Source organism: Culex quinquefasciatus, chromosome 3 (assembly GCF_015732765.1).
Source record: "Culex quinquefasciatus strain JHB chromosome 3, VPISU_Cqui_1.0_pri_paternal, whole genome shotgun sequence".
Taxonomy (NCBI): domain Eukaryota; kingdom Metazoa; phylum Arthropoda; class Insecta; order Diptera; family Culicidae; genus Culex; species Culex quinquefasciatus.
Genome location: NC_051863.1, coordinates 34,123,307 through 34,148,768, shown reverse-complemented (window position 1 = coordinate 34,148,768; position 25,462 = coordinate 34,123,307). Strand labels below are relative to the sequence as shown.

Below are 25,462 nucleotides of genomic sequence, written 5' to 3'. Positions count from 1 at the left end.
TTTATAGGCAATCAACCATTTAAATTTGAGGGATTACAGAACTAGAATTTGATGTAAAAAATAAGAAAATAAAAAAAACGAAAAAAAAGTTTGAGGTCTCATACCATCCTCGGATAATTGAACTTCGCATAATCGAAACTTCGGACAATCGAGGCTTCGGATAGTCGAGTCTGGACTGTAACTCTTTCTTTCTCTAGTATCACTTTAAAATGTTCTTTAAATTTCATTATTAATTACTTTTGATAAGGTTACCAAATTTTCGCTCATGATAAAAAAAACATCAATCAAAATATCAGATATTTCAACTTCAAAAAAGTTTATAATTAATACTTAAGTGCTCATAACTTATGATAGAATTGTCAGATTTTCAATATTGTTGGTTCGTCGGAAACGTATTTTAAAAATCATTCTAAAATGTATAACGTGACGGGACCACCGTTATTAATAGTTTTCAAAAAAGACTAACAGGTCCTCAAGATCACATGATACCAATAAATTGAATTCCCAAGTTAAAATTTGTGATTAATTGAAATGTTATATTAACACTGGAACGCCCAATGCATGTCCAACTTACACGGACGCCCAAGCCTCCCAAAAAAGGTGGAACGTTAACTTCAACTCGCTGGTTCTCGGGCAAAACTCAACCAATCGGGACGATTCTTGTTTCAAGTGATTTGTAGGAATGTCTAGATGATCCTAAAATTTTGCAGAACTTGATTTGAACAAATCTGTAATTTCTGCGACCGAAAACATCGTTCCACCTTTTTTAAAATGACTGCCTCCGCGGAATTTTTGGCGATTTTTTTTTACACGCGAAAAAAAAGTTGGAACGATGTTTTTAAAGCGGTATACGCACTTCGGAAGGAACCGGTCAAGAAAAAAATCAAATGGGCAGCAGCGGCAGCGCAAGCAAGTCAGAGAGGGTGAAAAAAAGCCCCAAGAAATCGCTCTCTCTCCTTTGTTCTGCTGTTCGTAAAGCTGTTTCTTGACCCCTTTCCTTCCGATCAGCATACTAGCCTTAATCGCAAAAATGACAGATTTGATCAAATTAAGTTCTTTAAAGTTCTAGAATCATCTAGACATCCTAACAAATCACTGGAAAGAAGAATCATCTTGATTGGTTGAGTTATAGAGTTATCTACGTGCGCATGTATTGCATGTACGTACACGAAAATAAGTGAGGTTAAATTTTGTACCAGCCAGCAAAACAAATGGTGTGCTAGTGTGTGTGAGATCGGGCTTAGATAGCTCTATGCCCGAGAACCAGCGAGTTGAAGTTACCGTTCCAACTTTTTTGGGGCCTTGGGCGTTGGAATGTTAAAATACATTCAATTTTATCACTGATTTCTTACATATATTTTTTTGCGTTTTAGTTGTTTTTTGATATTCCTGACAAATTTTGTTTACTGGACTTTTAAAAAAACATTCCAGATATTACATAACGCCCACAGTACCCAACATCCGACCGCTACTGTTTAGTTGGCCACTCCATCGGATTTCCTCCCAAAATAAGAACGGGAAAAGCAACTGCCTCGTCTGTGCTTGTATGTGTGACTTTACGCGACACCAACACCAATTCCCAGCGCAAACATGGGTGAACTTGCAAAGATTATCGGAATAACCTGCTGCTTCCACCCGACGGCCGGTCCTCTCGTGGGGCTTGGATGGGGTCAGTCTACCCGTTCGGGGGATTTTTTTTTCTGGTGCATTTCCCATTCCTTTTATGGGGTTCTGGGAGGAGTCCTTGATGTACAAGGCCAACGAAGAGGGGGTTGTTTCGTAACGTTTTATGTTTGCGATTCCTTAGAACTGCTGTGGACCGTTTAGTCTCTGAGTCGAAGCCGGTCACCAACTGGGACAGAGGACGGAAACGCCGATCGGTGGAGGAAGAGTTCTGCCGAGGGGAATTCCACGGGGGCACGGAAATCGGTAAAACGAGGGTATCAACCGCACGCTGCGTTGGCTGGATGGCCCCGGCCTGGTCTGAGTGACCGAAAGGCAAACGGTATGTTTGTTGTACAATCAATGAGAGTTCGGTGTGAATGATGACGGTGGCGACGATAGTGAATGGTACGGAGCAAAATGCACACACTTGCAGTGTGTGGCAACGTTGTGTGAATGTATTGCGTGCGATTTAAAGGTACACGTGAGCGGTGGGCAGTGTTGCCAGAAGGTGTTTGATAGTTAAGTGTTTGTTTCAATGATATTTAACAAAAATGTAAGAAGGACGTTGCAATCACTTTTTAAGTTCTTGTGTTGCTAAAAAAACAACTAGTCAAAAAACATTTTTACCGTGAAATCTAAATGTTTTTAAAAATATTTGAAATTTGAATGTTTTGTTCATAACGAAAGATCAATCATGCTGTTCAGGTATGTCAAGAATATGTGGAAAAAATGACTAAAATTTTCATCCGACGTCTTATTTGAAAATTCTGCGAAATCAACGGAATCAACGAAATTGATATGTATTGGTAATACAGTCCAGACTCGATTATCCGAGGTCTTGGCAAAATTTCACTTTGGATAATCGAAACTTCGGTAAATCGAATCACAACAACAAACTTTTATTCGTTTTCTTATTTTTGATTGTTGAGCTTATACTAAACCCTTATCTACTCTAAAGTAATTGAAAATGTTTAAACCCAAGATGGCGACCAAAAAGGCGGTGAAGAAATATTGAAAAAAAAAATGCATTTTTGACTAAAATGGGGTCTCGGAACTCGAAATTAATGTCAAAAGTAAGAAAGTAAAAAATATGAAAAATCCTTTTTTTTTGTTCGCTTGTTCGATAATCGATACTTTGGATAATCGAGTCTAGACTGTTTAGCAAATTATATTACAGGGGCCAACCCTTTTCAATTGGCCCGAAGTTCAGGGTGACAAAAGAACACATTTCTAAATATTCAAAAACTCGATTACTAGTTGGGATATGTTCAACAAAGTTTATTTTTGTATTTTTAGCAAATAGTGCATTTTCAGGCTTCTTTACAAATTTTGATTTTTTAGACCACACATCAAAAATAGACGCAGCACTTTAGGAAAATCAATATTTATTTAAATTAATTAATATTTTTTGAAAAATATGGCTGGAACGAAATCGATCTAAAATGTTGACGATTTTGGAAACATTTCAATGTTTACGATTTCAACAACATAGCGTAAGCTGATTTGCATACCGGATTTCTATCCATGTAGAAACTGGATTGTACAATCATTTTTTAAATTGCATCTTTCTTTGCTAATATTCTTCACATCAATACCTACAATTGTACCGAAGATACATACTAATAATGCAAAAAGCTTTTTTGATCAAAGCAAAAATACTCACAAAATTCAAGCTCTTTTTCAATTTATACGAGTTTTTTTCAACAAGTGAGACACAACAAATGAAGAATATTTGCATAAATGTTTTAAACGCCCCTGAGCAATTCTCTACGAAATCGGTCTTTTTTTAGAATTTTAATTTTTGTATTTTTTAATCCGAATGAAACTTTTTTGGTGCCTTCGGTATGCCCAAAGAAGCCATTTTGCATCATTAGTTTGTCCATATAATTTTCCATACAAATTTGGTAGCTGTCCATACTAAAACGATGCATGAAAATTCAAAAATCTGTATCTTTTGAAGGAATTTTTTCATCGATTTGGTGTCTTCGGCAAAGATATATGGAGTATAATGGACTACATTGAAAAAAATGATACACGGTAAAAAATTTTTGTTGATTTTTTATTTAACTTTTTGTCACTAAAACTAGATTTGCAAAAACACACTATTTTTATTTTTTATATGTTTTAGAGGACAATGCCAACATTTCAGGAATTTCCAGGTTGTGCAAAAAATCTTTGACCGAGTTATGATTTTTTTAATCAATACTGATTTTTTCAAAAAATCGAAGTATCGGTCGCAAAAATTTTTAAACTTCATTTTTCGATGTAAAATCAAATTTGCAATCAAAAAGTACCCGAGTGAAATTTTGATAAAGTGCACCGTTTTGTCCTCTAAAATATATCAAAAAATGAAATAAAAATAGTGTTTTTTGCAAATCAAGTTTTAGTGACAAAAAGTTAAATAAAAAATCACCAAATTTTTTTTACCGTGTATTCTTTTTTTTCAGTGTAGTCCATATTCATATCTACAACTTTGCCGAATACACAAAATCGATCAAAAAATTCCTTCAAAAGATACAGATTTTTCAATTTTCATTTATCGTTTTTGTATGGACAGCTGCCAAATTTGTAAGTTTCAGCCGGATTAAAAAATACAAAAAAATCGAATGACTGAAATCTGAGAGAACTGCTCCCCTTCCAAATGTTGCTCCAGATTTGAATTTTAATTATTTAAGTTTAAAATCGTATCTCTTTACGATAGACCGATAGAAAACAATGTAATTTGATGTAAACAATCTGGAAAAAAAAATCCTTTTGATCTCAAGAGATAACAGGGAATTCCAAAATCAAAATCTGGTAATCACTCTGCGTGCGGCGCGCTGAAAAAAAAAATCTCGGAATCCTTTTAACCCCTTTCAGACCAGATTGGGTCATATATGAGTCATATAATATGTCCAAAACATATTTTTTGTTATGCTAGCCTATAATTTTCGTATGGTTATAAGAATATTTTTTTCATATACCTAAAAATTATTTAAAAAAAATCAGGACTGAAAAGGGTTAATAAACACCTCCCATTTTTGAGTATGTTTCGTACAATTTTCCAAGAAATCCGATAAAAAAAAATTAGACATCAGTTGTTTGGCCCAGATACAGTCTAAACAACATTTCTCGGGTTAGTTTTCAAAACGTCGTAAGAGCCAAACCCTAATGAACAAGTTTTCGATCATTATTTTAATTCTTATTTATATGTAAGTGGGTTTCAAGGGTATATTTTTAGTCAAAATCATTGCTTTGACTATAAGCTATGGTTGTCATATCAAGTGAATTAAATTTTTTTAACAATTAATGTGTGTTTTAGCCTTGTTTTACCACACCAGGTTGATTCGACCTTTTACATGAGCAAATTGTTTCATACGTCCCTGTACTTGCGACATTTTTTGAGTAAGAATGACAATACGACCATTGGCAAAATTTATTTATTTTATGACTAAACCATATTTAAATCAAACATTATTGTTTTGAACATCGTTTCAACACCCCCCGCAAAGAGGGCAGTCGATGCTTTGTGTTTTTGGAGGAGATTGGGAGAAAACATCGCAGGGGAGAAAGGTCCAACTGACAGATTTTATTCTTCCTCTCTCGCGTTGGCTCATACGCTAGCTGAGAGCACGAACAAAATGACGAATTACCACTGATTTGTTTATCTTTTCTTCAGTGGTCTATTTGCGATTAAAAGCTCAAAAATTCCGACAGATGGCGCAAAGCATCGAAGAATGACGATTCAAATTTTAGCAAACTTAAAATTGATTTTACAGCTCTTAGAACTACTTTTGAGAAAAAATTCAAGCAGTACGAGTGTAAACTTTTTGCCCTCTATCAATTAACGCAATAAAAATTATTAAAAAAAAAATAATTTTGAAAAAATAATATTGTTTTAAATGATAGAGCATCAAAAGTTAACAAAGTATCAGCTCGAATTTTTGCTCAAAAGTTATTTGGACGCTGGAATTTAACAAAACAGAATTCGCATACATAACCTCAAAGGGCGGAAATTTCAATCGACATTCTTCGCTCTGTTCTGCTACTCAACACTAGGTGTCGCATGTCGTTTGGCTCTTGAACGGCAATAGGACCATGAAGAACTCTGGGTTCCTGGAGTTTTGAGAGGGCGCTTACGCGTGATAAGATGGATGCGGTTATTACCGCTTGATCCTGAACAGATTATGCAACTTGATTTAGTGTTGGTTTAGGCTGCCACATAAAATGATGATTTTGGGGGAAGCTATCCGCCTCTTCCGGAATAAATGACTGAAACTGGGTTTTTCTGGCTGGCAAATTGGAAAATATTCTTCGCGCATCCTTTAAGTCATATAATCAGCGCAATGTTTTTAACGGGATAACAAATATTCATCTTTTTTCGTAAAAACTCATGTGCGCATAATCATAAAGTAATTAAAACTGAACTTATGTCCTTTTTCTATGAGCGTAAGTACATTGCATGACCAAGGACGTATGTGACTTCTCCGTATGAAAAGCACATTGGACCTTTTATATGCGGGCGATATTTTTGTTTAAATTTATTTTTTTGGAATTTCTGCTCGAGTAGATCATTAGTAGTGCGTTAGAAGAGTACACGACCTTTTGAAAACTAACCCGAGATTTTAATGTTTCATTCGGCATTTTCAAATGTTAGGCTAGATTTTTCGGTAGTCACCTATAATTTGCGTATATGACAGCAAAAATTGGTTAAAATGACGCGCAGTTACGATTTTTTGAAAAACGTGGTTTACGCAAAAATCAGGATATAGCCATTTTGGGACCACCCTTGCACGGTGTAGGTCACCCTAATGGTCAAACAATAAAATACGGGTCTAATTATTTGGCCAAGGAACCCCAAGAAAGATTTGGAGCCCGATCGGAGAACTTTCATTTCGATTTATCCTATTTTCAAATGAAATTGCTGATAAATATATAATATTAAAAAAATATGCTGGCATCACTGCATCATAACTCACCAACACAGCTCAAATGGTTCACGTACACGTACCTTTATGAAAACATACACTGCCAAGGCATTGCAACCGTCGTCGTCGTCGTCGTCTTGTTTGGAACTGCTCGAATTATCATTAGCCCGAGTAGTCCGAGTCGTGGCCGTGGTGTACAAGTGTTGCCTGGTCTGAAAAATAAAAAAAGACCAAGTTCCGTCCCGTGCCCGCAAGAAGACAGCCAACTACGGTCTTCGGTTCGGTGTGTTGTACACGTTCTGGAAGTCGTGTTCTCTGGTGCGTGCGAGGAACAGACTTCCCTGCGAGAAGCTGCTGATAAAGTTGATAACGCGATAGAGAACGGGTGAACACCCCGTGTTCGAGTGATGTGCGAAAAATGTGCACTTGGAACGGATTAAAGTGACCTGAATGTGCATACCCCTAGGAAGTTTCGGGTTCGCTTTTTTTCATGAGCTTTAAAGGTGTGTTATCGAGCATAAAAATATCCCCTAGAGTGGGTTCACCCCGACATAGCTACAGCTACGACGGCAGTTTGGCTCTGTGTTGTACATCATCGCGGCATTGCCAGGGAGAGAGAGAGAGAGAGAGAGAGCGGTTGGGTTGGCCTATGTTCGTGGTGTGTAGTGTAGGAGTGATGCGTTAAATCGAACTGGGGCGGCCCCCTGTAGAACGGTGTCTGCTGGACTACACCCAAGTCGGTGTGCCGGTATGGGCGTATTTTTGGTGCATCAAATGTGTGAAATGTGATCAGTTCAATCTGGTGCTACTTGTAAAATATTAAGTTAAGGTAAAGTTGGATTCTAACGATGACTTGCGTGATCAGGCAATAAACTGCCAAATGGTGAATCTTTGAAAAAAATTAAAAGAAAAAAGAGAAGAAGGTTGCAGATTGAGAGAGTCTGAGTTTTCTGTTATAATAAGTTTGAAAAGAAGATATTTTCGAAGTGATTATGATATTTCTAGAATAAATTTTCTAAACAACCCATGAGTCATGGGTTTCCTATCCAGATAGAAGCTTTTGAAAAAAAAACTAGGTTTTTGGTATGTTGCAAACAGCCACTATATTAGCACGAGTTTGTGTGCTGTGTGGCATTTTCTGCATGAAATCTATCCTCGTTAAGGTGCCCAGAAGATTGAAAGGTGTATGTCGAGGACTGTTCCATGGAGTATTCTTAGCCCATGGGATAACAATCAGCAAAATTGGTCAACATTGACTCATTTATGGAGACATACCCTTTTTACTTCCTTTTTGAGCTGTATAAAACTTCAAGTCTCCATACAAATTTTGAAATTACAATCGAAAATCTTTATCTTGCACCCATGATTGTGATGTATGGTGGCATGAAAGTATATCAGATTCTGCATGAAATCTGTCCTCATGCATTTTTTGCGATATAGGGGTATGACATTTTTGCCCGTTACCGACAATTATCGACATTACCGAAGGCTTTTTGGTTGTATTTCGCAAAAAACCCCTTAACAGAACGAGGATTGAACCACCAACTTCTTGATTATTGATCCAGCACGCTACCACCGCGCCATGGACGCTTGATGAAATGAGAGTGAAAGAGCATCAACATATTCTTCTCTTTGGAGTGTTGCTCGGAGACGGGCCAGCATTATATGTGTTGGTGAGAACTGCAGATCGCTGTAATGTGTACACGCGGGCAAAAATGATCTACGGGCTTGCTGCAAAAAATGTTATAAATTGTGACATTTTCTGCAGCAAATCCACTGTTGCAGATTTTGAGCTATATTTTTCCTTTGGGTGTGAGAAGCGATTTTCTGATCGGTTTGGTGTCTTCGGCTAAGTTATAGGTTAAATGTTGGGACTGCTCAGATAAATACAGTTAAAATGTAAAAAAATACTTATTTTTCCGAAAAACTATTTTATTCTTGAACTTGACTTTTAAAAACATTAAGTTTATCGTTTTTTTTTTTAAATTTTTCTTTTTCTTGAAGTGCACTGTTGTTGTGTTGTAGATAATTTTAGGTTAAAGTATTCAACTTTTTTTTTTTTTTTAAATTGTTTGGAGCCTTGACCACTTTGGAAATTCATATTCGAAAATTAACTGCAGTTTGTTTTTTTTTTTGGACATTTTTGATTACCAAAAATAAGTGTTTTTTAGTTCTACTCAATTGACCAAATTGACTCAATTTTCAATCGATGATATCTTGGAAACCATTGCATGAAATGGTTCAATTACATTGATCAGATTTTCAATGTTAAAAGTGAAACATGTGCGAAATTTTCTCAACTCATTGAAAAAAATATTTTCAATTTTTTTTGAATCGCGATTAACATTTTAAAAGGGCTCAATTAATATTATTTTTCTATACTGAAACGTTTGTCTTGACCCAAATCCTATGAAACACACAAACCACAAGAACTATTTTTGAATTTTAAATATGAACAACAATCTTTATTCTATATATTTTTATCCTTTTTCCAATACAAACTTTGAAACATTGACAGATTTGAATTATCTGGCACAGTTCTGAACATTATTTTCAGACAAAGCATTTTGTTTTGTTAAAATGACGAAAAATATTTGTTGATTAATAAATGCAAATACTAACAGTTTTATTTTTGTTATTAATCACAAACACAAATCTTGACTGATATTTTTTTATGTTTAAATGTCAAATAATTTTTATAAAAATATTATTTCAACGTTATAGTAATTTGTTCAATCGAAAACTCCCAGAAATGATTGTAAATAATTTTCCCAAAAAAATCGAACCAACGAAAAACCTCATAAGTATATTTCTTAAATGCTGTGCATTTTAAAATGGAATAAAAATTTAGTTTAATTTTCATAGAATTACCCAAACTCAACAAAACCAAAAAAAAAAACTTGAAAAAGCTTTTTTTTCTATTTTCAAAAACTGCTTCCCAAGTAGCACTCATAACTTGTTGACTGTTGAATAATAGTTAGACAATTGTTTTTGATAAACATACGAGAAAAAATTTGAACATAACTTAAATAACAGTTTGTATCACTGCTTGTATAACTGACTTCTGTAACTATCGTGTTTGCCACAAAAGTGTTAAAACACAGTCAACTTCACTCTTTTCCAACAAAACACAACATAGGAAAAATTCTCACCTATTTGGAGGGTTCCATCCAATTTTCTGATTTACACTGTTTAAACAACTTATTTTGGAACACCTTCGATAGAAACTTGCTTGCTCACTTCCGTTTGAGGTATTTATCACTTGATTTCAGTCGAAAACGCTTTTTATGAGCTGTAATTAAACGTCAAAATCCTGATATGCCATGATGCTGTTCCTCATCTGCATTGTTTTCCTCGAAAACAGTTTGTTGAATAAGAATAATATTGCACTGTTTGTTTCACTGCTTATCTAACATTGTCATGTGACGGCATCTTCTGAAAAATGGGCGTGGCCAACCATTCTATAAATAACTTTAGGTTTTCTCGCTTTGTTACACAAATGTTATCGGAGAATAGATTATATAACTGATATTCAACAAACATATTCAACTTGACATTGCGTGTTGTTAGGTGGTGTAAATTTGTACGTGAGGTATTCAGAGTTTCATTAGGGGAGAGTGGGGAGACTTGATCCCCGGGGAGACTTGATCCCAAGTCTGTATCTCGTCAGCATGTGGGTAAAATAATTAGCTTTGTTCTAGAAAATTGTGCGAAATTGACTAAAACTCATTAAAGAAAACAAAGAAAAAAATTAAAAAATGTCTAGATTGAGTTACACACATTTTTCTAAGAAGTGCTGCAAAAACTTCCAAGAGATCTTTTTCTTTGTTTTAATAAGTATAGAAAACACTAAAAATTATTCAAAAAATATTTTTATACATGAATTGATTGATAAACATATCAACTCCAAAACCCTTACGCATTTGACGTTAAATTTATCGTCATACTATTTTAACAATCAGTTGCTTAAAAAGTGCGTTTAGGAGACTTGATCCCTGCATTTTTACAGTCACTGGAATCAGCCTCAAGATTAATTAATTGAGCTGGGTTTTCATACATAGTTTCCTTTAGTATAGTTGTACATAACTTACTGCAGTTTGAACCATTTTTCAAAAGTTTTGTAAACAAAAATTACCAGCTTCTGTAAACATGCTCAATTTTGGTCTAAAAAAGAAAATTTTAAGTTTTTAATTATTTTGCATGCATAACTTGTTATATTTTGAACAAAAACGTACAGGTTTAATGTGAAATTGCTGTAACTTATAGAAAATTAAAAGTTTGGATGAATAAGAAACATTTTGCTTAAGATTTCTTAAAAATGTTGAAAGGGGGATCAAATTACCCCCAACATTTTGAAAATGCCGGTTTAAAATATTTTTTTTAAAACGCTTGGCATGATTCGAAGAGTTTATCTGGTGAAATACCCTTATCAGCCAAACATAGTTGAATGTTTAAGCTTTCAATTCATGCAAAAAGTTTATAGTTTTGTGAGAAATTGACAGAGTTATGTGCGATACAAAAAAAGGGGATCAAGTCTCCTCACTCTCCCCTAATGTTTATTTATCGAAGATTGCAATAATTTTAATTGTTGACCGATTATTTATAAAAATATCGCCGGTAAAAGCTACAAAAAATATCAGCTTACGGAATTCATGATAGAGAAAACAACAAATTAAAATCACACCAATTTTCAATGTTACTCCGTGGTACGGTAATCGAAATGACAGTTGAAACGGTTTGTTATAACAAAGTTACATAATGGAGTTATAAAAACTGACTTGAAACAAACTTATATAACTTTATTTCCAATGACAGCCTTTTCTGGAGTTAAGTTGTATAGCTCACTGCAGTATGACAAAGCTGACAGCAGCCTTCTTATTGACGTTTAGGCCAGCTTGTTTACTATGAAGCCTCGTGGAGAGATGTGGAAGCGCGCCTGGACCTGCCTGGAGATAACAACAAGTCGTCGAAGTCATCGGATCGAATCTTGGGAAAGACGAAGTTCATCAAAAAAATGAAAATCTAAAAGTTCGCCATGAAGAGTGTTTCACATGAATCACAGTTAGAGAGCGCGAAAATAGTATTTTATTTTTTTTTTCATACAATTTCAATTTTTTTCTAAATAAAACGGGCAGAAACAAGCGTACCAAAATAGTCAGAGATAGTATTCATGTTGGCTTCGTCGTTGATTGAAATTCTGATAAGAACTGTTTGTTTACATGTAAGTTGGGTAACGGTTAGACAACTGTTTTCAATCTATCTTTCCTTTTTCAGTGTGCGCTTTGATTTGACAGCACAGCCGTTAACCACGCCCCCTTTTTTTCGTTGAATCTCTTGTTAGCTAGCACAGTGTTGTAATTTAATTTTGTTGTTTTATTGGTATTTTTTTTTTTTTTTTTGAATTAAATATACTTTATTGAATCTTTCTCATAATAATTACATTTGGTTTACATAATAAGTGGTCAGCTGTGGCTCTTCAGCTTTAGTTTGCTTTTCGTGATTTAAACACTGTTCATTTTCATAACTTTAAAAGTATATGATTCATCATTTTTGTAACACTAGGTACAATGAGGAAAAAAAATGTTAAGAAAACATAACCTAACCTAAAACTAACTTAAACTTACCATAAACTAAACCAATCCTTGAATCAAGGGGTATTCAGAAATAGCACATTTTTCCCTGAATTTCAAACATTTCTCTTGAATCTTCTGATCCAACGTTTTTACTTCTGCTAATTCATGAACCTCACTTGATCTTGTCCAGCCAGGAACATTCAAAACCATTTTGAGTACCTTGTTTTGGACACGCTGGAGCTTCAATTTATGAGTTCTAGCGCAACACTCCCAAACAGGTACTGCATACTCAATAACGGGGTAAATTATTTGTTTGTAAACTGCTAACTTATTTTTCAAAGAAAGCTTTGATTTTCTGTTAATTAAAGGATACAAACACCTGATGAGAATGCTGCACTTGTTCAATATTTTGTCTACATGCTGCCGAAACAAAAGTTTCGAGTCAAGTATGAGACCTAAATAGACAACTTCCTTTGACCAGGGTATCGAAACATCATTCATTTTAATCAAAACATCATCCTTTGGGACAAATCGGGCCGATTTGGAAAGTGGAAAAATGATGGTTTGAGTTTTGGCTGCATTTATGCGAATTTTCCAGTCGCCAAAGTATTCGGAAAGAACGTCAAGACCCTTCTGAAGACGGCCAACTAAATATCTGGTTATTTTACCCTTATAAATAACGGCAGTGTCATCAGCAAAAAGTGACAACACACCATTACCAGGAAGAGTAGGCAAATCAGATGTAAAAATATTGTACAGAAGTGGGCCAAGAATACTTCCTTGGGGAACCCCAGCATCAATGTTGAATAATCCAGAAGCAATCCCATTCAGAAAAACCCTGAACGATCTCTCCGAAAGATAGTGCTGGATAATTTTGATAAGATACATTGGAAAACCGTATAAATACAGTTTATGTATCAAACCATCATGCCAAACATTGTCAAAAGCCTTCTCAACATCCAACAAAGCCATAGCAGTTGATTTAGACTCAAGCTTGTTCTGCTTGATGATTTTAGTTACTCTCGTAAGCTGATGAGCAGTATTATGTCCCTTTCGGAAGCCAAACTGCTCATTCAAAATTATATTATTATCGTTGGTAAAATCCAAAAGCCTTGAATAGATGACCTTCTCAAAGAGTTTGGACAGACTACTCAAAAGACTAATGGGACGATAACTTGTTGGCGATGTTGGATCTTTTGAGGCTTCAAAATTGGTATGACTTTGCCCAGCTTCCAATTGGTAGGGAAGTAACCAAGTTGCAAACATTTATTGAAAATATTGGCTAGATGTTGAAAGAACTGATCACTCTGTTTTTTCAACACCAGATTAAAAATGTTATCAAAGCCAGGAGCTTTCATATTTTTCATTTGTTTTACTGCAACTTTGACTTCCTCACCAGAAACATGGGAATCTGCAGGAAATTCAAAGGTAGAGTCATTGATTGTTGAAATACTATTGGCAACTGATGTTTCTTTACGGCTGGTCATGGAAGCGCCAAGATTATGAGAACTAACAAAATGAAGCCCAAGTGCATTTGCCTTTTCCTCGGATGTAATCAAAGGAGAATCCTCAACAATAAGAGGAGGAATAGGCTTTGGTTTGTTTTTAAGAACTTTTGAAAGTTTCCAAAATGGTTTTGAATAATTCCCAAGCTGGCTTACATGTTTTGAAAATTCTTGATTTCTGATATTGTCAAGTCGGTCTTGTATGATTTTGTTCAAATTGTTCACTGAAATCTTTTGTCATAGTCCCCAGTCCGTTGATATTGTCTCCTATAAACATTCCTAAGTCTAATCAAGTGTTTAGTATCTACGTCAATATCAGTTACCTTAAAATTAACAGGAACCTCCCGAACGTTGGCAGCCTCTGCTTGGTTGATAGCCTGCTGGATCACCTCCAGCGAACGATCAATATCAGCAGAAGTTTCCGGGTGTTGATCATAGTCGATGTTGCTGTCGACCACTTGCTGAAACTGCTGCCAGTCAACGTTGTGGTAATCTTTCCGGGTTGGTTGCCGCTGCGGAGTAACGGAAGCTCCAACCTCCACAACCACCGGATAGTGATCAGAACTCAACTCTTCAAACACCTCAGGATGAGCCACGTTCTCAGCCATATTGGTAATGAAGAAGTCGATGATTGAGTGATTCCCAGACCGAGCCACCCTCGTTGGACGATCCGGACTCACAACGTTGTAGTATCCGTTTTGCAGATCGTTGTGCAGAATCACTCCGTTCCGATTCCTCCTGCTGTTGCCCCAAACTTCATGCTTCGCGTTGAGGTCACCAGCGATGATGTACTTTGCGCTCCGCCGTGTCAGCTTCTGGATATCGCTCTTCAGTTTTGCTGCTGAACCATCTCTGGCATTCACCTGACGTGGGCAGTATGCAGCAATGAAGAGTACTGGGCCAACCGAAGTGGGAATTTCCACTCCAACGGCCTCGATGATGTCCAGCTTAAAGTGTGGCAGCCGGCGTGGCTTGAGATCACGATGAACAGCGACAAGCACACCTCCTCCTCCAGAGGTGGTCCTGTCGAGCTGCGTCGCGATCTTGTAGTTTTGCAGATAAACTTTTTCACCGGGCTTCAGATGAGTTTCCGTGATGGCAGCTACGTCGATCTCCTTCTCGCGAAGAAAATCCACCAGCTCTAAGTTCTTCCTCCTAATGGAGCAAGCGTTCCAATTCAGCAGCTTGAGGGACCTACGATCCATACTGGATGACGAACGAGGTCAGCACTTCAATCTGCTGGGTCTTGGTTTTGCATCCACGCAGTGCAGCGGACATCTGTTTGAAAATATTGAGGAGTTCGGTTGAGGTGTAAAGATCATTACCATTTTCCTCAACTGCTGGTTCTTGGGTTGGTCTTGGCTCCTGGCTGAAGCCCGGTGGTGGCGGTCTCGGCTCCTGGCTGGAACCCGGCCGTGGATGATTCATCTCAGCTCTCTTCCTGGGATCCAACGGCAACGGTGCCAAGTTCGGGACCTGGCGTCGCGGTTGAAGAGGTGGAAAATTTTGCTCCACCAGGGCTGGAGGAGTTCTACGACGCTGAGGCTGATTCTTCGTCGATGCTTGCTGCCGAATTTTCACGAACTCAGCTCTCTTGGGGCACTTTCGGTCGGTTGACGAGTGCTCACCGTTGCAGTTGAGGCACTTCACCAGCGAATCTTGGATGCACTGGGATGTGATGTGCGCATCGGTACCACATTTGGCGCAACGACGCTTTAGGTGGCAGTTCTTACCTCCGTGCCCGAAGCCCAGGCAGTTGAAGCATTGTGTGACGTCACGATGCACTGGTCGGTATCGCTCCCACGACACGATAATGTTGAAAACCGCTCGGATTGCCTTCAGCTCAGGAAGCGTCGTCGATCCCTTAGCCAAATGCAGCAGGTAGAGCTGGTCACGGTACTTGATGTCTTTGTTGCGTCGGCTCATTTTGTGCACGGCCAACACATCCAGTTTCAAAACTTTTAGCTCGGCAGCTAATTCCTCCACTGGCATGTCGTACAGACCTCTGACGACGATTTTGTACGGCTTATCCATGACGACATCATGGGTAAAGTACTCCGCCTCGTTTTCGGTCAAGTAATCCTTGACCAGTTGATAGTGCTGCCTGGATTGCACCAGCACCTTAAATCCGTCCTGACACAGACGAATGTTGCCTAGGACTTTCCCAGACTTGATGAGTTCAACCAGCCCCGCTCGAAAGTCGATCGTTGCTGCTGATTGCCTCACATAAAAAGGAGGCAGTTTCTCCTTTCGCTGTTTCACTTCATTCTCCTTTGCTTCCGCTACCTGGTCCTCGTCAGGCAGTCCAGCGAACTTGTTGTTCTTCAATAGCTGCTCCTCGTGCGACGAAGAGTTCTCCTCCTCCTCATCCATCGGTACAGTACCGTCGCTCTTTTTCGTCTTTTTGCTGTTCGATGTCACTTCCAAAAGCACCTTCCTTTTGGAAATCCCCGGTTTTTGGCCATCAGTTGAGGCCTCAACCTTCCTTTTGGAAATTCCCACTTTTTTGCCTGCTTGAGCCGCAGGTAGGGCAATATTGCCGGCGTTTTGCGCCGGGACGCGACGAGTCATGTTGATTCAGACAACCTTCACCAACGAATGCTCGGATAACAATGATGTTTTATTGGTTACGATAGCCTGTTAGTATAAACTGTGCATCAGGTCAGTGTTGTCAGATACATTTGTACAACTTACTCTGATAACTTGCATCTTATTCTGGCAAGTTATACAACAGAAAAAAGTGCGCTTTTTCCAATGCACAGGAGTTGTAGAACAAGTTGTAGTAACGAGGCCGTTCGGTTATACAACCAGTTAGGAAATACGTTTATCTGACAAAGTGTGTTGCTTGGGTTATTGTGAAAGAATATGAAAACCAGCTTGCATTTATTTTCCCAAAATAAATACTGCTCATTTTTGAAAACAATAACATAAACTTTTAGAAAAAATTACATACCTAATAATATTGTATAATAATTAAATTTTATCTTAAAAAAAATATTTAAAATTAACTTAGAACAATATATTTAGAAAACTTTTATATTCATGGAATAATTCAGCACAACTTCACGGAACTCGCATTTTTTCGATAAACAGTTTGGAATTTTTGTTTTTGTAAGTTATGGTTTTAAAGTACCTGAAAAGATTAAATCTAAGGAAATAAAAATTCCAGTGGGAGCTTATCAAAGAAATTCACATATATTTAAAAAAATAATGTGAACCTTTACAAAGAACGTGTAGATTAAAATATTTATATTTTTACAAAAACGCATTGGACTTCTATACTTGGATCGATATTCCCAAATACCCTCCCCCATCCTCCCTCCAAATGGCCAAATTTCCCCCAGGAGTAAATTCCTCACCGGCTTAGAAGCACTGTCTTAGACAAATGAGCAATTCTCTACGAAATCGGTCTTTTTTCTTAAATTTTATTTAGTTTTTGTATTTTTAATTCGACTGAAACTTTTTTGGTGCCTTCGGTATGCCCAAAAGAAGCCATTTTGTATCATTAATTTGTCCATATAATTTTCCATACAAATTTGGCAGCTGGCCATACAAAAATGATGTATGAAAGTTCAGAAATCTGTATCTTTTGAAGGAATTTTTTGATCGATTTGGTGTCTTCGGCAAAGTTGTAGGTATGGATACGGACTACACTGAAAAATAAAAATGATACGCGGTAAAAAAAAATTTTTTTTTACTAAGGCCGATGCAAATATTTAAAAAAGTTTTTGTTCCTCGGCCCTGGCCAAGGTCAAGGGGGGGGCAAAAAAATAAAAAAATATAAAAATTTAAATAACAAGCCATAGTCTTCACATTTCAATGAAAAAAGTGTTTTAAAATGCATTTTACACTAGTTCAGTTGTTTTTCAATCATTAGTTTTAAAAAAATCTAAGATCTGACAAAAACAAAAATTGTATCGAAAAAAAAGATTTTGCATCGAAAATTTTCAAAAAATCTTAAGATTTTTTAACAAACCCAAACATGCTAAAAATGATTTTAAACGCAGGAGAATGTATTTTAATTTGATTTCAGCTGGTTGCACTTGAATTTTCATTGAAATTTTGAAGTTTATTGTAAAAATATTTTTTTTGCCCCCTGATTTTTCGGGCCAATTTCGAAGGGGGTGACAAAAACTTTTAAAAATATTTGTACCAGCCTAAACTTTGTCACTAAAACTTGATTTGCAAAAACACACTATTTTAAATTTGTTTTTTTATATGTTTTTGAGCACATCAAATGCCAACTTTTTAGAAAATTTCCAGGTTGTGCAAAAAATCGTTGACCGAGTTATGAATTTTTGAATCAATACTGATTTTTTCAAAAAATCGAAATACTGGTCGCAAAAATTTTTCAAATTCATTTTTCGATGTAAAATCAAATTTGCAATCAAAAAGAACCCGAGTGAAATTTTGATAAAGTGCTGCCGTTTTCAAGCTAAATCCATTTTCAGGTGACTTTATTGAAAATTGTCGCAGTTTTTCATGTTTTAAAATTAGTGCACATGTTTGCCCACTTTATTTTTGAAAAGCTGAGAAAATTCTCTATACTTTGCTTTTTTGAATTTTGTTTATACGACCCTTAGCTGCTGAGATATTGCCATGCTAAGGATTAAAAACATGAAAATTGATGTTTTCCAAGTCTCACCCAAACAATCCACCTTTTTCTAATGTCAATATCTCAGCAACTATTGATCCGATTTTCAATGTAAAAATATGAAACAAACGTGAAATTTTCCGATCTTTAAAAAATATATTTTTAAAATTTTTAAATCAAGACTAACATTTCAAAAGGGCCAAACATTCAATATTATGTCCCTTTAAAATGTTAGTCTTGGTTTACAAACTTTGAAAATATTTTTTTTCGAAAAGATCGGAAAATTTCAAATCCCGTCCAAATACCCGCTTTTTTTTCCAAATACCCGCTGGCCGGTAGTGAAATTATGGGAAAGTTTGCTGATACAGTTTTTTTCTGTACTGTGTATTAGTTGGTGGTACCCTTCGCGGTACTACAAATGACCCAATAAGTGTTGCAAAATATTAAAAAAAACTAACTGAAAATTAAGTTAAATTTTACACATTTTTTCGTGTTAATTGTTTTAGAAAACTTGATTTGAATAAAATCCGTATTTTTTATATTTCCAAGATATTATTTCCCAGAACCAACAACATTTCAATGCATCCCGTTTCGCGTTGCCTGCTGGCGTGATCTGGCTGGCTGGTAGTTTCTGGTGGCGATGGTGTGCTTCTCTACTGTGCGGTGTTGCATGATTGCATAAACTTTTTGGGGTTGTTCTACTATATAGTATTCTTTGCCTTGCACACTGCCCGTTCTCTCGTTCTCTTTCTCCCTTCTTCGAATACCCTCACTTGGCATTCCTCCTCACCCGCACTTGAAGTGTACGTATTCCTTTCGATTTTTCCTTCTCTCGATTCTACTTCCACTTGGGACCGATTTTCCACACGGTTCCCGAGTGCTGTTGGAGTTGGTTTCCCAAATGTTTGCCTTCTCTATCTTCCATAACATAATAATACATAAACGGGGCGTGAATCGCAGTTTTCTGTTTTCCCCAAATTCTCTCCTGAACATAGCCGGTACCGGTCAATGGCTCGATGTTCTGGGTGTGCCGTACACGCGGGCTACTTCCGCCGTCGGCCGTTGAAAGTTATTCTCTTGATTTATCATTAACTAAACTCCCTCTTGTTGAGCTTCTCCTTTTCGACGAATGCGACGACCTCCGGGAGTATTATCAGACATTTGGAACCCGCATTTGCTGGTGAACGAAATTAAGCGTTGATTAGGCCACTATCAGAGCATTGATTTGAAGTGAATATTAGGGGAAAAAATCATCAACTTCATTTAGTCGTCCAACGACAACAAAGTGTCCTTACTAAACAGTCGTAACATTCCCTGGCAGTTGGTTGCCCAAGAAACTCATTCTTTGTCCTTCGCAAGGTTTCCTCAATGTTTTGGCATTGGAGGTTGGGCGAGCTCTATTTCTGCGTGTTCGATTGGCACTGTGGAGGATCCACGGGGAAAGCAAAGTTCTATTTTTGAGACGGTTTGTACGTTTTTTTGGGAACCAGTGTGTGTTTTTTGCTGGTCGGTTTCGTCACTAATCTGCTGACAAAATTTGGCGAATTTGACGGAAGTTGATGGATGTGGATGATTTGCACAAAACCAATTTTATTATTTTAGTTATTTGATCATGTCAAAACTCTTAAAATAAGGTTCTTTTAGAATCTGATTTTCAAAATCTAAAAATTGAACTTTTGAATGAAAAAAGTGTTTAAAAATGCAAAGCAAAGCGGCCTCTCAAAATGTTACCAAGAAGTGGCAAGTATTGTGATCGATCTATAATTTATTTCTGGATTTTTTTTTGAAAAGGTCCAATAAACCAAATTATCAGTTTTTGCTTTTTGGGTGTTTTTGAAACCGCCTTGAGTCAGGGGTATTGAAAAACACCCAAAAAGCAAAAACTCAAAATTTGGTTTATTGGACCTTTTAAAAAAAAACTCCAGATTTTGTTTTTTCATCATGTGGAAAACAAAAAAAGCCTCTTTTGGCCTTCCATCGTTTAGTCAACGAAGAAAAAAAGCGCGAAGCACTTAATTTTCAGCGAAAACTTTAACATCAACAGATCCAAAATGTTTCAAAACAATTCACTTCAGCAGCAAAAAATATGTCACGCTTCAGCTTGAACATAGCCTTCTACATTGTTTATGTTTACAGCTGTAGTGCAGTTATAGTAGTGGGAAGCTAAGTATTGACAAAAATGTTATTTTTGCGAGGAAAAAAGGTTTTTGCATCCATGTTTATTGGAATTCCATAAAAGTTCAAAATATTGTTAAACAAGCCCAAACATGCTCAATATGATTATCAATGCAGAATAGGGCATTTTAGATGGCTTTGAGTTCATCAAACTTCTATTTCCATTGAAATTTTCATTTTTTTTGAAAAAAAATAAAAAATGTTTGCAACGGCCTTAAAAATCCGCGGTTTTTTAACCGTTTCTTAATTGTTTCTCTATAGTCATCATCAATACCTATAAATTTGCGAAAGACACCAATTCGATCAGGAAAATATTTCAAAAGATCGGGAGTTTTTTTTTTAAAAAAAAGGTCCAATAAACCAAATTCTCAGTTTTTGCTTTTTGGGCGTTTTCTAATACCCCTGACTCAAGGCGGTTTCAAAAACACCCAAAAAGCAAAAAATGAGCAGTTCTTTACGAAATCGATCTTTTTTTTAATTTTTGTATTTTTTTAATCCGGCTGAGGTGCTTTTGGTATGCCCAAAGAAGCCATTTTGCATCATTTCTTGGTGTCTTTGGCAAAGTTGTAGGTATGGATAAGGATTACACTGAAAAAAAATGAAAACTTTTTGTCACTAAAACTTGATTTGCAAAAACAACACTATTTTTTTATTTTTTTTTTCATTTGTGATATGTTTTAGGGGACATCAAATGCCAACTTTTCAGAAATTTGCAGAATGGGCAAAAAATCTTTGAACGAGTTATGATTTTTTGAATCAATACTGATTTTTTCAAAAAATCGAAAATCGGTCGCAATTGTTCAATTTAATTTTTCGATGTAAAATCAAATTTGCAATCAAAAAATACTCTAGTAAAATTTTGATAAAGTGCACCATTTTCAAGTTATAGCCATTTTTAGATAAAAAAAAATAAAAACTGCGACTACAGTCGACTCTCTGGTTGTCAATATCCAAGGGACCGTTGAGGAAGAGAATCATCAGTTTACAGAACGATGCAAAATGAAGACTCGATTAATTTTTTTTTTCCTTGATACCCAGCTATGGGAGAGAATCATGACAACGATCATCAAACAAAAACAAACTAATGTCAAACACCCTTCAAAGCTTCGTTTCGGCAAGAAAAATGTCTATGCAAGCCATGAGAAAGTGAAATTATTGACAACCGGAAGAGATTTTTAAAGCAAACAGAATCCAAGGGACCGTCGAGGAAGAGATCCTTCAAGCAAGGGAAAATATCCAGGAATGAAGATAATTGAAGTATGCAGATTGAAGGGACTGAAGAATTCATCGATAGATGGAGCAATATTGATATCGAGAAGATCGACAGCCAGAGAGTCGACTGTATTTTGAAAAAAGTAACCTAAAAATGGCTACAACTTGAAAACGGTGCACTTAATCAAAATTTCACTTAAATTCTTTTTGATTGCAAGTTTGAATTTACATCGAAAAATGAAATTTGAAAAAAATTGCGACCAATATTTCGATTTTTTGAGCTTTCTGAAAAAAAAAACACTGAAATAAAAATACACGCCACTTCTATGAGATTTTAAGATTTTTAAGTTTAAAAGTCAAATTTTAAAGTGATGTCACGATTTTTTTTCGTTCAAAATTGTTGAGGAAAGAGGCTAAGATGTTACAAAAGACTGACGAAAAATGCAGGATGGAGCAACTCACCTAAAAAAAAAAAAATACAAAAATCATTTACTAAAAGTGTTTTTTTCAAAAGTGCTCTAAACATCAACATTTTCAAAAACCGATAGTGGGAATCGATCAGCCAGACAATTTTGAATGAAAGTCTCCATATTGACCATTGTCCTATGTCCAATCCTTGGGAAGATGTCGAAAAAATAGGATTTTTGGAGGTTTTTGGCAATTTCTATATGACAGACTTGATTTTTCAGTCTCGTAAACATTTTTACCAGAAAGCTCGTCCAATTTCTCAAACGTTTGTCTTTGACGCACAATTGAAAAGGTGTCAAACTGAAAAATCAAATCTGTCATATAAAAATTGTCAAAAACTATCAAAAAAACAATTTTTTCAACATTTTTATTTTTAAAACCGCTGTAACTTCACAAGGTCAATATAAAGACTTTTATGTAAAATTGTCTGGAAAATCGATTCCCGTATTCGGTTTTTGAAAATGTTGAAGCTTAGAGCACTTAAAAAACAATTTAAGTAGGGGAAAGTGGGGCAAGTGTAACAAGCTAAGGAAATGCTCGTTATAACCCATTAAAAAGCTTAAAAATCTGTCGGATTTTATTATAATCATCTTATTCTAGGTCTTGACTAAGACTTTGTTTAAACAAGTTTTTAAAAAATGTGAAAAATTGATTTTAAAATTTTTGATTTTCCGTACGTTCTACTCAACTAGTGGGGCAAGACGAGCAACCCGTTGGGGCAAGAGGAACAATGCATGAAAAAATATGGTAATTTGCTAACAATTGAACTGTTATCACTTAGATACATCAGATTAGAATGTATTTGAATGGTTTCTTCCATTTTTAGATTAAATAATAATATTTTACTAAAAAATTTATCGTTTTTACGAAAAAAAAATACTACTTCGAAGATAAATAGTAAATTTTCATAATATCACTATACTTTGTATGTACAATTTTTTTTAACAATTATTTATCAGTTTTTAAGTACTTTCATGTATTTATTTCCCAATAAAATATGTTGTTGCAGCAATTCGTAATTTTTCCATACTAAAAATCCATATGGTACACTTGCCCCACCTGAACAAGATTTTTTAAAAGCTCTCAACAAAAATAACCAAAAGTTAAATCATACTTTGTAATAGGTGCATGTCATTTGTAGGGACACTACCAGGGTAGGTAAACCATCACCATCGCACTATCATTGATGCATATTTCGGTGCGTTCCTCGTCTCTTAAAACTTCTCTTCTCTTTCGCAGCCGAGTGATGGTCGACTTGCTGTCGCGAATATCGAAAGCCCATCACATCGACGAGAAATACTCTCTCGCTGGCTCCGATGGAACTATCGTTCCAACCGGAGAGACACGCACACGAAATTGCTGTATACATACACTGGAGCTCACGCACACAAATGAACTCATTTCTACAGGGCTTACGGGCGAGAGAATTTCACGATTGCTCTTTCTCTTGCTTTTTGAGCGAGGGGACTGACTGTGTGAGAGATTTTTTTCCGTCTTACGCATCGGTATGTTCGTTGCTCGCTATTTCATCGGCGTCGTTTTCGCTTCGCTCTCTTGATGCAGTTTTGGGAGAACGCCGAAAATTTGATGATTTGAGCGAGGGACGATATCTAAAAGCCCTCGGCCATCGGCGAGGAAATGAGAAAATACCATCCCTGGACACTACTGATCTAGGAAAAATAGCATTTTGATAAAATGAGCCTTAAAACGAACCCTAAGCCTTATTTTGTACTTTCCAAATATTATAAGAAAACAAAGGTTTCGAAAAAAACTTCATTAAATCTTATGCCCCGTGGCGTTTACGTCATTTTGGCGGTTATGTGGTAGTAGAATCAGCTAATTGCATTGCTAGCAACAATTCCTCATACTGGAAATAATCAAAATTGTACAAATTACGGCCGTAGGAGCGATTGTTCCTCTTGCCCCATATGGTCGTCTTGCCCCACCTTCCCCTAAATGATTTTTGTATTTTTTAAGGTGAGTTGCTCCATTCTGCATGTTTCGTGAGTCTTTTTGTAACATATCAGGCTATTTTCACAAAAAAATTGTACAAAAAAAAATCGTGGGCTCACCGTCAGATTTGACCTTAAAGTTTTTAAATTAAAATAAAACTCATAAAAGTGTCGTGTATTTTTTTCAGTGTATTTTTTTCGAAAAGCCCGCCAAATTTCCTACGGCTTTGAGAAACAGAAATATTTAAATTACGAATTAAAAATATTTAAAACACCTACGCCCTTCTCTAATGTCATTATCGAGTGAAACTGGCTCCATATACACAAAAATGGCTTACATAAGCGTAGGATAACATGTCTACAAAGTTGTGTGTGTGTGTGTGCAACCAACCAAACGGGACCACGCGGTCGCTTCTTACAAATTGAGTTGTTTCCATGTATTTTTTTTTGGATCTACATTCTATACATGCAAATAACTCGCATAGGCATTTGGATGGTGTTAGCTCTGCCGAGCTTCGGTGACCCATTTCTGCGCTGGCTAGCCGAGCGCGAGGTACTTCAGCTTTATCGATAAGCCCCGCCCTGAAGAACGTTTGCATCAATCGGATTCAAACGTTATTTAGAACTTCCGAACCCTTGTCAAATGGACAAGGGCCCAGCGCGTATATAGTAACAGTAACAGTATTCCTAATTCCAATCATAGCCTACCAAGTCGCGATGGCCTAGTGGTTAGCATTTTTGCTTACCAATCCAAAGGACGGGGGATCGAACCCCGACTCGAGCGACTTTGATTTTTCGTTCATGTTTCAGAGTTTCAAGATTTATATGTCCTTTGATTTCTCGTTGGGAGCAGATGGGAATCGAACCCAGGACTATTCGCTTACAAAGCGAACACCGTAACCAGTCAGCCACGGCCGCTCAGATAACATGTCTACAAAGTTTTACTGAAAACGGAGAGGGTCAAGAAAAAAGTACATTAAAAAAATCCTGTTTTGGCTGGAATTGCTCTAATGAAATTTTGTGTAATTTTTTGTTCTTTTAAAATATATAAAACAAATTTAATCATCATTTTAATTTTATGTTTTATCAGTTCAATGCATAGTGCAAGTTTCCATAAAATGAAAACAAGACAACCTCTGTTATGCGACTAGTTCGTGGTTAAGTATCGTCACAACTGTCGATTCGCTGCAGTACAGAATAGCTGCGCCAAGAGCATCTCGTTCTGTTAAGGGTCTGTGCACATTGAGCTGATATCCATTGCAAGCCCGGTTTGTCTCCACATTTGGTAGTTTTCTGTGGCAACGCTTCGCTGCGAGATTCTTACTTGTAAAGTGGTGGAATCTTGGGAGGAATGTTAAGGTTAATTTTAATTGTGGGTTTTCTTGAACCGTGTCCTGTTTGAGGGGATGTA

The 25,462-nt window shown here is 36.4% G+C and overlaps 1 protein-coding gene across 3 annotated transcripts in view; it reads left to right on the top strand.

Annotated features, from left to right (window-relative positions):
* LOC6039477 overlaps positions 1-25,462 on the top strand; it is a 34,441-nt gene that overhangs the window by 1,905 nt on the left and 7,074 nt on the right. The window contains exon 1 of one of the 3 annotated variants that reach the window (XM_038263247.1): positions 6,799-7,075. The exons of the other annotated variants lie outside the window; for them this stretch is intronic. The gene's annotated coding sequence lies outside the window, so the exon portion shown is untranslated. Of the gene's footprint in view, positions 1-6,798; positions 7,076-25,462 lie in introns of those variants that run through there. 3 annotated transcript variants of the gene reach the window in all.